This window comes from Miscanthus floridulus, chromosome 15 (genome assembly GCF_019320115.1).
Source record: "Miscanthus floridulus cultivar M001 chromosome 15, ASM1932011v1, whole genome shotgun sequence".
NCBI classification, from domain to species: domain Eukaryota; kingdom Viridiplantae; phylum Streptophyta; class Magnoliopsida; order Poales; family Poaceae; genus Miscanthus; species Miscanthus floridulus.
Genome location: NC_089594.1, coordinates 60,122,957 through 60,136,701, shown reverse-complemented (window position 1 = coordinate 60,136,701; position 13,745 = coordinate 60,122,957). Strand labels below are relative to the sequence as shown.

The 13,745-nt window shown below is 46.9% G+C and overlaps 1 pseudogene; it reads right to left on the bottom strand.

The window, feature by feature from the left end:
* Positions 1–11,746: 11,746 nt before the first annotated feature.
* LOC136507519 (pentatricopeptide repeat-containing protein At4g02820, mitochondrial-like) lies at positions 11,747–13,454 on the bottom strand (annotated as a pseudogene).
* Between the last annotated feature and the right edge of the window lie 291 nt (positions 13,455–13,745).

Here is a 13,745-nt window from a genome sequence, read left to right as displayed (position 1 = left end):
TGCAAAATGTAGGTCGGCTGGTCAGCGGCTGCCTATACCCAGGCCCAGTTTAGTTGCCAAATTTTTTGGCAAAACGCTACTGTAGCGTTTTCGTTGTTATTTGGTAATTAGTGTCCAATCATAATCTAATTAGGCTTAAAAGATTCGTCTCGTGGATTTCGTCTAAACTGTGTAATTAGTTTTATTTTTTATTTATATTTAATACCTCATGCATGCGTCTAAAGATTCGATATGACGAGGAATCTTGAAAAATTTAACATTTTGGAGGGGAACTAAACATGCCCCCAGTGTACGTGCGACAGACGATCCGCAATACCGCATAGAACCGCGAGCTTTGCATGTGCTGTCCGTGTGGAACCACACACTCATTCAGTGGAATCGCGGCCGATGATGCGACAGCCGACAGCATCAACTCCACGCAGTAACAGGATGGTCGGTCCGCTCTTGCATGCGCGGCCGAAGCTACAGTCTACAACCTCACTCACCTTTGTCGTTGAGGCCTCACGCTTCATGCAGCAGGAGTGCGCATCCCCTACCCTATCTTCCACTTCCACAGTGGTCGGTCGACGGACGCCGCTTATCAAAGATTCAAAGTTAGGCTCCACTAGAATGAATGTGCAACTGGGATTCTCGCCACTTTGCCTTTTATCAATCATGATGATTCTCACCACTGTGCCTTTTATCAATCATGATCCCGACGCTAGCTCGCTAGCTAGTATGTCTTTGGTTTTTTTTTAACTATGTATATATGATCATTTTCTCTGCATACAAAATCGGCCCCAGCCTTAATTTTGCCGTTGACCGAGTTAGCCTAATCCCTTGCTGGCGGACACGGACGTGGCGCTCCCTCTTTCTCTCGTGTACTCTTCTTGCGCATTGAGTAGTCATCGGCGTGGAGGCGACGACGCGGTGCGCGCGACAAAGGTCATGCTTCCGAAGTCGCCGTTCTCGCGGGGCAGTGCGTCCTGCGGCCCGAGATGCACTTGCAAACCACGGTGACGTACCAGAGTTTTTATTATTGTTTTAAACGAATCATATTGAATAGCTGTCAATTATATTCTGCCAAATATATTAACAAGAAGTAGCACAACAAAAACTATTATAGACTAAAACAACCAATAAAAACAACAACAACAAAGCAACAAATCAAAACTCTATCGGCCATAGCCGATTGAAATGGAGTTTATCAATCGTTGCCGGTTGAAATGGAATTTTCACACGTGACGCACAAAACTGTCATAGTGTCGGTGCAGAAAGTGACCAACTAGTAAATATTTGTAGTTTTACTGTACGTTGTGATCGGAGGTGGCCTAGCACTCAATGATACGGGATTTATACTGGTTCAGACAACGTGCCCTACGTCCAGTGTGGGTCGGTCGGTGACTTTATTCCCGAACCCAGGTGCTCGAAGTCTGTAGTGGGGTTACAAACGAGAAGGAGAAAGGAAGGGGTGTACAAGAGGTTCGGTTGGCTCCGACCGGAAGGGTTGCAGTCGGAACTGGGTGGTCCTGCAGTTAGGAGTGTTGATGTCGATCTAGTGAGTCTGAGCTTGAAGAAGTCGATCCCCTCTCGTTGGAGGGAGTGCATCCCCTTTATAGATGAAGGGGATGGCTTTATAGGTGAGAGGGAGAGAGTACGGATGTTTCTAAGCCTTGCTGCCTACGGTAATGGAAACTGGATAATGGTTGACGCCCCCAACACTGTTGATGTCGCTGTAGGATGTCAGATGTGCATGGAAGGTCGAGCTATCTTCTTCAGGAAGGATGACGCCAGTACCTGCAAAATACTTCTTGATGCCTAGTGGCATGTGAGGAGCCGCGCTATGTTCACCCGGTATGGTAAATCCTAGAGCCCATACTGCGATCAATGTCTAGAGACACGCGGGGGGCTTACCATATGGGAGTTTCTAGCGGCCCCTACAATACTTTGTGTCAGGGTGGCTGCAGAGCACTGTTTTGTGCAGGGTATGGTCCCTGGTACAGTGGTTTTGACTTGTGAGCCATGCCTTGCCTTTCTCCGCACGTCTTTTGGTTCCTTCCGAGTGGGGTGTCTCTGGTCGGATGGCCCCAGTCGGCTCTCAGTGCGCCGGTTGGAGAAGAGTGGTGAGCAGGGTTCCCACGAGCCCCGGTCACGGGGTCGGAGTCGGAAGCAGCATTTTGGGCTAGGCCTTCCGATTGGAGAGACTGCTTGGAGGCGGCTAGTGCCTGAAGCGAGTGCTCCGGTTGGAGAGGTGGATTGAAGAAGTTGACGAACAGGCATTTGTTCTTAAGGGTAGACCTTCCGGTCGGTGATCGGACTACCCTTTTGGTCCGTTGTGATTTAGATTTTTGGGCCAGCCCATGAACTATATGTCGTTTTCCTAGGCCGAGCCCACGCGTGGAAGCCGGTCCTCGAGGGACCCTGGGTTTATGAACCCGACAGGAGCCCCCGAGCCTCAAGGCGATTCGAGCCGAATCGTCCGGGGGATTTTTTCGTTTTGATGGCGGGTGCGCGCGAGCGCACCTGCGGGTGTAGCCCCCGAGCCCCCGGGTGGTTCAGGCGGAACCGACTGGGGGGTTCTTTGTGTGGTGTCCGTGGGTGCGCGTGCTTTGAGTTTTAAGACGTAATTTTGTTTAACCATGGCGTCGTTGTGCAGCCGAGGTGTTTTTAAGCGCGGGGATTGGATTGAGACAGAACTTATTGATCCCGACGTCGGTGCGCGCCAGGGATCGGGCGAGGAAGTTTTTTAGTTTTGAAACAAGCCCTAGCGTCGGTGCGCGCTGTGAACAGAAATAGCTTAGTTTTGGATGCAACAGAGTTTGATCTTTGGCGTCGGTGCGCGCCGTGGGATCAGGTAAGATGGAGTCATGAGTAGTCCTAGGCGTCGGTGCTCGCCGTGGACTGAGAGAGTTAGTTTTAGTTAGTGAAGCTGTTATGCGAGTTCGGAGTCATGGTCCCAAGAGCCGTAGCCAGATGTCGCCGATCCAGTCGACGCGAGTTCGGACTCGCGGTCCTAAGAGCCATAGCCGGATGTCGCCTATCTAGCCGACGCGAGTTCGGAGTCGCGGTCCTAAGAGCCGTAGCCAGATGTTGCCTATCCCGTCGACTGAAAGGACCTAGGATGCCGCCTAGAGGGGGGGTGAATAGGCGTTTCTAAAAATTAACACCTTTAAATGCGGAAATAATTAGTAAAGGGAGTTTACAAATTGAAAACTCCAAAGAAGAGTAATACCACCCCCTCACAAGTTAGCCACAGAGTATACAAGGTATAAATAATGTATCTAGAAGCTATAACCCTGCAACACAAAGTTAGAACTGAAAATAAATATTTTCAGCACAGAGCTCTAATACCGGACGTGTCCGGTATGAATACCGGACGTGTCCGATATGCACGGTTTCTGCAGAACGGCCCCGAACTTGCTCCTTTCGATTTCTATCTTCAAACCTGACTACAGGTACCTACTAGAGATATCAATATGCACAGAGAACCTGCACAAGAGCAAGAGCAACACAAATATCGAATGAAATGTAAATTGAGACATGATATTTGTTTTACCGAAGTTCGGACTCGTTCGAGTCCTACTCTCCGTTGAGGGGGCTGCGGGCGACCTAGCAAAGGTCAGCCCTAGATGGTACCACGAAGGTCACTCTAACCGGAGTCTTTTCCAACTCCTTTTCCTCCTTCCACTAAATGATTCTGAGGCGGCGGAATCAACCATTACAAAGTTTCCGAAGCAACCACAATCTCTCGGTTGCTCTCCGGCGACGCCTAGCCGTCTAGGACCGAAGAGTCCAAGAGTAACAAATGCGAATCATGAGATTGACAATATGCACAAGTGCTCAAGTGGTGGCTTGCTCTCTTTTTCAAATTCTCTCTTAACCCACAAATTGATTTTGCAATTTGGATCACACACTCACTAAGAGAGGGTTTCAGAGAGTTAGCATGGCTAAAAATGTGTGTCTATCTCAGCAGAATCAGCAGCCTCCAAAGGTGGAGCTTGGGGGTATTTATAGCCCCCTTGGAAAACTAGCCGTTTTATAGCCGTTGCAATACCGGACATGTCCAGTATGACTCACACTGCGCCAACGGTAACTAAGTTATAGTGATGTTGTGAGGCGTCGGAACTCCCGAAGAATGCCGGGACTTCCGACAGTCGGAACTCCCGACTTATGTTGGAACTCCCGACCCTCAGCAAATTTGAAAAACATGTAACTGAGTTAAAGTTAGTGAGGTGTCGGAACTCCCGACGCATGTCGGAACTCCCGACCGTCGGAACTCCCGACCCTCAAGGCTTTTGAAAACTAGCCATTGGCTTCTGGTCATCCATACCGGACACGTCCAGTATGAATACCGGACATGTCTGGTATGACCAGGACAGTGAACCCTCCAAGTCAGTTGAAGTGCGAGACGTCGGAACTCCCGACCCATGTCGGGACTCCCGATCGTCGGAACTCCCGACGAACCAATCCGAGAACAACAATTTTACAGCTGCTAGATAAATATCGGACACATCCGGTATGAATATCGGACACGTCCGGTAGTGCCAGACCAGCAAGAAATCAGTTAGCTCTTTTGTCGCTCAAATACTCAAAACTCACATGGGTTGGCTTGAGCACTTATGAAACATTATCTATCAATATGATGCATCCCTCTTAATAGTACGACATACCTATTAAACTCAAGATCAAAGGAAAAAAATGAATTTATACCACTTGAGTTGATTTCTTTGGAATTGATACCGTCCCTTCCAATCTTTATCAAGTAAGGGTGCTAACATGTTGATGTTGATCTTTTCACTTGAGCATAGCCATCTTGAGCATGGGACTTGATTCCATTCATCAAATTTGAATAACCCCAAATGTATCAAGTCACTTCCATCAAATACTTCATTATAGATTTGATCCTTCACATCAATATGACCATCTTAGCTTGATTAGTACCTCAACTAAATGCAAGTACTTTCTTCTTCACCCTAGCTAGGTTCTTCGGCCACCAAGCCATCGCTTGCCCTTCACCCTTGCTTAGTACCTCGAAGCCTTTCCTTGCTATCTTCACCATCTCAAGCCATCAAGTCACATCTTGTGTTGAATCATCTATTCATGTATTGTTATCATTTTAATTTCAATCTAGCAAGCTTCAAATATGAGACCAATCCATATGCAATCCCTCATGTCTCATTAACTAATAATCACGAGCTTGCTTTCACATAGTACATGAAAATCCCACAATAATTAAGCCTTAGCATGAATTCCATTTGCATTGTTGTCTTATGCTTGAACTAGATTGTTTATATAACAACACATCATTTTGGCTTTCATTAAGTACCTATGAGATAACCTTTTACCTGTCCACACTTAGCAAATGGGTTAGTCCTTTAATCACGTTGTCATTCAATCATCCAAAACCCACTAAAGGGCTAGATGCACATTCAATCTCCTCATTTTTGGTGATTGATGACAACTTGATTAAAGTTTACAAAATAATATAAACATTTAAACTTTTGGGTTCAATGATTTATGAGAGGCTCCCCCTTAATATGTGCTTATGATTAGAATTCACAAAATGACCTCAAATGTCAATTGCATATACTAAAACATATAGGAGACTCCCCCTAAATCATTGCATCCGTGGGGTGCATGTGTGTGTGACAAAGAGAAACCATGATGCATATGACAAGATATATCACGCAAGAATAAATAGAAAGGCATCACATCAAATATTTTCATTCTAACATGCATAGTCCTTATGAAAATAAATATGACATATGTAATTCACACATAGCACTTATTACAAAGTTTCTCAAGTCTAGAAACCACGATATATAGATAAAGATAATGTCTCAAGAGATACATAGATAAAGCATAAGTCTCATCTCTCACAGGATACAATCTATCTCATATCCAAGATACATCAATGAAGCTCAAAAACAAACTACAGCCTGCAGTACATATCTTCAGGTACAAAGGTAAGCAAATGAATCTATACTGAAGCTTTAATTAGTCTCTCTCCCCCTTTATCATCTATCACCACAAAGGTCCAACAAAGACATACTAAGGACAAAGGGGCTACAAGCTGTCACTGAAGGCTGAGATCACTCATCATCATCATCACCAGCATCCTCGTCATCTGAGCATACAACACCAGCTGGACGAGAACCACCCACACCAGACGGGTCATAGCCACCAGAGCCATAGTAGCCGCCACCACCTATCAGGTCACTTCACCAATCTGTAGCATAGTCGTCTGTAGTGCTGGGACATGGCTGAGAGTGAGTAGGCACATGAGCCTAAAGTGGTAGAGTGTCAGGGTGCTTAGGTGTCTGCTGCTGCTGCCTCTGAAGGAACTCAGCATACTCTCTGTCATATCTGGCCTGCTGCTGCTCCTCAGTCTCCTGCTCACTAGCTGCCTCATCTGACAGTGGAGACCTAGGAGGATCAAGCTCAAGCCTAGAAGCAATTTGCTTCAAGGTTCGAGTATCCTTCCTCCTAGCCTCCCTGTCCTTCTGCTGCCTGGTCTGGATGTCTTGGCACATCCCAAATATGGAGCTAAAAAGCCTACGGATAGGTGAGGGAGGACTGCCACGGCATGAAGTAGAACATGAAGGAGCACATGGTGAAGGTGAAGCTCCTACTGGTGCACCACTCCTAGGTGCATCTGCCTCTGGTGCTGCTGCTGCTCCTCTTGGTCCTACTGGAGGTAACCCTGTCTCAAGCAGATCTGCAATAATCTTTAGGGCCTTGTGAATCTTATCATACTCGAATGTGTGCCCTGTCACCTGCTTAATCATATGCATGATATAAGGAGCAAAACCATAGCCCTTGAGAGGCCTCTCTCCAACACTCCTGATCTCGGACCAAATAAAATCAAACACGCTGAAGGGTCGAGCATCAGGTGCCATCCTGTGGAGTAGGTTCCTAGAGTAATCAGCAATGTTGCCCTTGTCTCCACCCTTGCGGTCAATAGTCTTCCTAAACATCTTGTCTAGGTATCTGTAGGTAGGGTGAAGACCTAGAACCTTCCCCACTACTCCTCTCTCACCACCAGGAGGATACATATATGAGAGCTGCTCAGGAGGTAACACCTGTTCGGTGTGGATCCTGTCCCTCTGGAGATCATCCTCTGAGAAGCCAAGGTGGGTGACAAAAACATCATAGTCAGCACTGTACCACTGGCCCTCAAGCATCTAGTGCATCCGCCTCTCATCCTCCTCAACAAACAGAGTAGCATAGAACTGAGCTACTACCTCTGTGTTCCAATCATGCTAGAACTCCATGATCTCATAAACTCCTGTGCTCTGGCAGATGGCAATGGCATGATCAACTGAGGCCTTCTGCAACTCTCTAATATATTGCCAGTCAATCCACTGAGACCTGGCAATCACTGGGTTCCTGGTGAGAATCACACTGGAGTAGAAATCCAGGTGAAAAGCTATCTGGAAGCGGTGATCGTACTAAATCTTAGGTAAGCCCCTCGGATCAACCCTTCGCTCATCTCTAGCTCTCTTGGTCATACCCTTTCCCTGTAGTCAACTCTGGGAACATCAGAGGACACATTGGGCAGACGTGTCTCAAGGAGACCATAATGCATCCCCTGACCAGGCTGGTGCTGAATTGGAGGAACTGGCTCCTCCTCAATCTCCTGCTCCTCATCTGAGCTATCACCATCTGATCCTCTATCAGTGCTCTTCCTCTTTCTTTCTTCTCTAGACTCCACTCTAAACTCATCAGTGTTAGTGTCAGAAAAAGAGCTCCCTGATTCCTCTGCATACTGAGCTGCTGCACTAGAGGCAGCCCTGGTAGACCTCCTGCTGGTTGGCTTGAATCCAGGATGCATATCCTGTCTCGCCTTCTTGTACTTCTCAAGTGCTGGATCATGCCTGTGCTTGGACCTCGGCTCCTGTCGTCCACTCATGGGTGCTGTCCTGTATCCAAAGATTTTTATAGAATTTTAGATACATGCCCATAGCTTATTCTTGAATTGTAATTAGACATAGATTCTTTTATCTAAGGTTTTATAATCACCTCGACACACCATTGTCACAAGGTTTGCAAAACATAGATACAGAACAAACTATGCCTAATATATAATTCTAGGATAGGATTGAATCAAAGGAAACAGAGAGCCTGCTCTGCTGGGCCATACCGAACACGTCCGGTAGCATACCGGACACGTCCGGTATGGGCGACCAGCAACCCTAACCAGGGTTCCTTGGTTCAAACCAACACGGATTAATACCAAACTTTGGGCATTGCTTCTACATCACCAATGCAGCATATTGACCGAAGGAATTTCAAAATCATGTATTGACCATGTAGATCGGACGAGGTCCGTGATTAGGGTACCTTGAGAGGAGAGATAAAAAGGCGATGAGAAATCCAAGTCCCCGGGCCTTCAATCTTGATGCAAGCCTTCTCCAAAGCGGTCTCCTTCTCTCCTTTTTCTTGGTGAAGTCCTCGGTCGCCCTAGGTGAGGAAGAAATCGGCGGATGGGTTGGTTGGAAGGAGACAAGGTTGTCTGGGCCGAAGGGGTACGCTCGGTTTTATAGTCCCGCTCATACCGGACACGTCTGGTAGCATACCGGACACGTCCGGTATACGCAGGCTGGCCCAAATAATTCCAAAAAATGTTTTCTCACTTCCAATCCCCTTTTCTGTTATTTCTTAGTCCAAAAGGTATATGATCTTGATCCAAGCCGAGTATCATCACTTTCCTTATCCAATGTCGTAAAATGATTTTCTCTTTTCCAAATATTTGGCATATACAAGATTTCGCTTGCTTGAGAGAGATAAAGAGAGACATAGTAGATTGTGGACTTAAGAAAGCCATGTCATGTGTGATTAGCCAATCAAACAATCAAGGAGAGCTATAATCATCACATGACAAGGCTAGGTCACAAAGACCAAGATTCAAATAATTTTTCAAAATCACACTTCCTACTCATGCTAGTTAGTGGTTTTGAAAGACATCTCTCCTATGTCACACAAATGCATATTCTAACATACAAAGGGCCTTAGATGCACTTACAATGTATGTATGTAAACACATACCTTTGCCTTGAGCCCACAAGAATACCACTAAGAGGATAAATAGCATGATGATCTTTAGGTTGACCTCAATTGCCAAATAATCATGCTAGATACATTTTCATCCAAAGAACTACAGAGAATGCTTGATAAAGTTGTTAGTCCACAATGGTGCAAAATAGAAATTTAGCTCCCCTAAATAAGTGCTTCAAGTAATTTGAATGACTTTCTACAAGCACTTTTATTCTATTAAGAAATTTGGAGCCAATTTTCCATTTTGACCATAATCAAATAATTTGCCATATTTAGATGAGACATACTCACAAACCACTTAGGAATTGATGAATCACAAGCTTCTGAGTAAGTTAAGGATATATGAAAGTATGCGGATCAAAGACTCAGTTGTAATTCAAATTGTGTTCTGGTTGCCACAATACCGGACACGTCCGGTAGGTATACCGGACACGTCCAGAATACTCAGAACAGAAGCAATGCCTTTCTATCCCTGGCCATACCGGACATGTCCGGTACTAATATCGGACACGTCCGATAGGTGCAGGACAGACACAATTAATTCGTTGCTTGTGATTCTTTGTTTAGCTTTCTTATTTATTGTATACTAGCATCTCAACAAATAAATTACTCTACTAGAGAGCGATCACAAGCATCATATGGCAAAGTAGAATTCTTTATAATTGAATCTAATTAGCTACTTTTATTATTTCACAAATGTACCTATTTGTGAACTATAGAACACGAAATGAACAAGGTGACTATCCTAAAAGGTTTAGGTACTTGTTACCAATGGTGAGGATGAAATATATGATATGTTCATTGAATTATCTTTGGGTCAACCATATAAGGGATTATGATAAGAATTGGTTGATAGATTGAGTGAATATTGTCAAATTGCTTGCTCAACCACCCCGAAGGCTTCATTTCATCACCAAGTACCTACATCATTAACCTAAGCACACTTTGGTACCCAACTCTTGTTGGGTCCTTTTGAGTTAGTCAACAAGTGCTTAGGCACCCAAATGGCTTTAGCACTAGTTTGTGGTGAACACATCACCTTACTAATGCTAACTCCATTTGTGGTCTTCCTAAGCATATCATGATAAACAAATGTGTTCGGCTTAGGTGAGTTACCATTTGGGCATTCATAGCTTAGATGCCCTTTTCTTTTACAAGCATAGCATATGCGGCCTTTGTTTGCTCTATGCTTGTTTTGCTTATATGAACATCTTTCAACCTTGTGGCCCATCTCATTGCATCCATAGCATCTTCTTGTTGCAACTTGGGCTTCCTTTCTTGCCTCTTTGTACATTGGACATTTCTTGGTAGAAGCCTTTTGATTTGCGGCTTCAACCTTGTCGGCCCAACTCTTGTGTGGACATATAGCCCACTCATGTCCATACAATCCACAACCATAACACATCCTTTTTCCATATTTCTTGCTCTTGGTTGTGTTGGCCTTGCTTGAGATGTGATTCTTTTGTTGGGCTTTGGAGGAAGCAAGGTTTGAACCCTTCTCAAGCTTCTTCACCATGTTATCATGGTTATCTTGAGAAGGTTGTGCTTTCTCCTTACCCTTCAACCAAATCACATCTTTCTTTAATCTTTGCACTTCTTCTTTGAGCTCTATGTTTTCTATAAGATTTAGCTCAATCGAAGATTGGCTTGCTTGAGGAGCATATTCATTAGTACAAGAAATATTTAATTGAGATGGTGTACTAGTGAGCGAATGTGTGAGAGGTTGAGAAAATTTTACCGATGTAATCACAACCTCATGAGCCACCTCAAGCATGATGCTTGATTCTACTACTTCCTCATGAGAGCACTTTAGATGAACATAATTTGCTTGTAGCATATTATACTTGCTTGATAGTTCATCTAGCCTTGCCTTGAGCTCGAAGTTTTCCTTCTCTAGTTGTGAAACACTAGAAGAGGAGTTAGTAACTAAAGCATGCTCAATTGACAATTTTTCATACCTCTCATTTATTGCCTTTAGCTCTTGCAATTTGGAGATGAGAATCTTTTCTTGATTTTGAATCGATTGCTCTTGCTTCTCTATCTCTTCTTCAAGGTCATCATTCTTTTCAACTATCTTCATGATGATAAATTTGTCTTTATGGTTGAGATGATCAAGGTTGTAGTTGTCTTCAACTTCAACATCACTCTCTTCTTGATCATCCACTTGAGCCTTCTCCTTTTCTTGATCTTTCTTGTTACTCTTCTTCTTGCTTTTCTTGGCCATGAGACACAAGTGATGAGTATCATGAGATACTAAGATTGACTCATCACTTGGTCGCCACCGGGCTTGAGCATCATTGCAAACAGCTACTTGCTGGTCTGCTACCTTAGCCATACCGGACACGTCCGGTATGTGTAGGCAGACAGCAGGTCATGCGCTGCTTGCACTTCTTGCTCCGGCTCAACGCTCTTGAGGTCTTGTGAGGCTTCTTCACTGTATCGGCAACGGATGCTGAAGATGGGCGTGAGCTGCTCGCTGAGGGCGGGCTAAAGACGCAGGAGATGAATGGGCCGCAGCTACGACGGTCCATCCGGCCCAGAGTTGCTAACCGGCGTGTCTCGGGCGCCGAATGGGCCAAGGCATGAAGCAAAGCGTTATACATACCGAGAGTTAGGAGAAGGAGGGTATCAAAGATTATTGTACAAGCTATTGCTTCCGTCTACAACTTCCTCTGACCCCGTCCTCCTGCTCTGCTGCCGTCCTCTGCTCTTATCCTGCTACCGCCCCAAACACCTTGTACCGATACTGAATATTGAGATCCACGGAGTTCGTAATAGACATCAATGTTGAAACCTCATCGATTGGATATTTGCTGGTCAACCTCAACAATCTCCTGGTTTCCACATCCATGGCCACCTTATCCTGTTCCATTCGTTCGTCGACTATCAGAGGCATGAGCCTGGCCTCTGCATGAGTGCGCAAGACCGAGTTGTACATCTCAGTGGTAACATACCCTGCATCCGGAACATGACTAGGAGCTTCACTGCAGCTTCAATGCCACCTGTCTTCTCGATCTGAGAAAAGATCGCAGTGGCGAGCTCATGGTTCGGCTCCCATTTCTCCAAGCTTGACAGGGCCTTCTTCAGGCACTCAAGGACTTTGTCCGTATTGTTGTCGATAACTCCCATGTGCTATAGCTGGGCTTGACTCCTTTCTCCACAATGTCGCCAAGAAAGCTCTCCGCCTTCTCGATCATGCCATTCTTGATGTAATATGAAAGGATCGTGTTTGGGATCCTTGAATCACGTGTTCCCGACGCTGATTCCCATTCCCTGTAGATGCTTTCTGCTGCTGATGTCGTCAAATCTCGTGAGGGAAGTGAGCATGCTCTTGTACTCTGTGTCGCCGAACTTCCTGAAGGTTTCCCTCATCTTATTCCATACCCTGTCCAAGTTCCCTCTATCTGACAAGCTTGCATACAGGGTGAGGAGCGATGAGTACGCGGCTCGCTCCTTCCTGGAGGCCCTCTTCTCCATCTCCACCAACGCGTTCCGGCCCTCGACATGGAGTCCAGCATTGATATAAATGCTACCGAGCAAACTGAAGGTCATCCAATCAGGAACCACCCTGTCATCCTTCATCAGACCAAACACCTTCTCGGCGCTCTTCACGCTGTTCTTCTTGGAGCAGTACGTCAGCCATATGTTGTAGGTGACGAGGTCAGGGACCGTGTACCTCCTTAGCTCCTTGATCATTTCCGGCACCCGCTCGAGCTCGCCGCTCGCCATGTACAGCGACATCATGTGGTTGAAGGGCAGCGCGCAGGTGAGGTACCCCACACGGGCCATCTCCGCCATCATGGCCTCGGGCTTCTCTCTAGCGCCATGCTGCACGTACGCGTGCAGCAGCGCATTGCAGGTGGACGGGCCCTTGCGCGCGCTGGCATGTCCTCGAAGAACTTGACGGCGCTGGCGAGTCCCCGGACCTTGGCGACGAGGTCGAGGTGCACTGCGTGGTCCCCCGGCAGCAGCCGCATCTCCGGCTGGGTCCGGATCCACTCGCAAATCTGCATTTTCGAGTCGGGTCACGTCAGGAATCAGGCTGGCAATACGTCGAGCAGGAGCCTGTAGCCACCGCGGCGTATAGCTATGGCGTTGGCGGTGGACACGTGGCATGTGGCAAGGGTCGGGCGGTGTACCTCCAGGGCTTGCTTGAAGCGGCCGTACTTCCGAAGCTCCCTGACGACGCGGTTGAGCTGGTACTTCTGCACGGTGCGGCCCTCCTCCGCCCATTGCCGCAGCACCACCACCGCGCTCCGCTTCGGGTAGATGAGCTTCAGCAGGCGCTTCCCCAGCGTGTCCCCACTCCCCGCCGCGCCGCCCGCGTGACCCCCTCTGGCGGAAGCGGAGGACGCCGCCGCGGAGAACAGCCTACCACCGGCGGCGGCGAGCTGGCGCGCCGCGAGCATGGCTTGGTCGGCAGGCAAGGCTTCCTCGCCGGCCTAAGGCCCGGAGTTCATAGGACGGTGGGGCGGGCTCATTTGCTCCGAGTACCGAGAATGGGCCAATGCCCACGAAAGCCCAAAACAGACGGCCCTTTTTATCCAAAACCCGCACAAGCCCAGTTCGGTCCGGGGGCCCACACTTCCCGGTTGCCTGCCGGAGCCGTTAGCCAAAATTCCGCATATTTACGGGACCTCCACGCAAAATCTCCCAGAACCAAGCGCTTGCCCACAGAGAGACCTTGTCCAGAAAGATAAAATCCTACT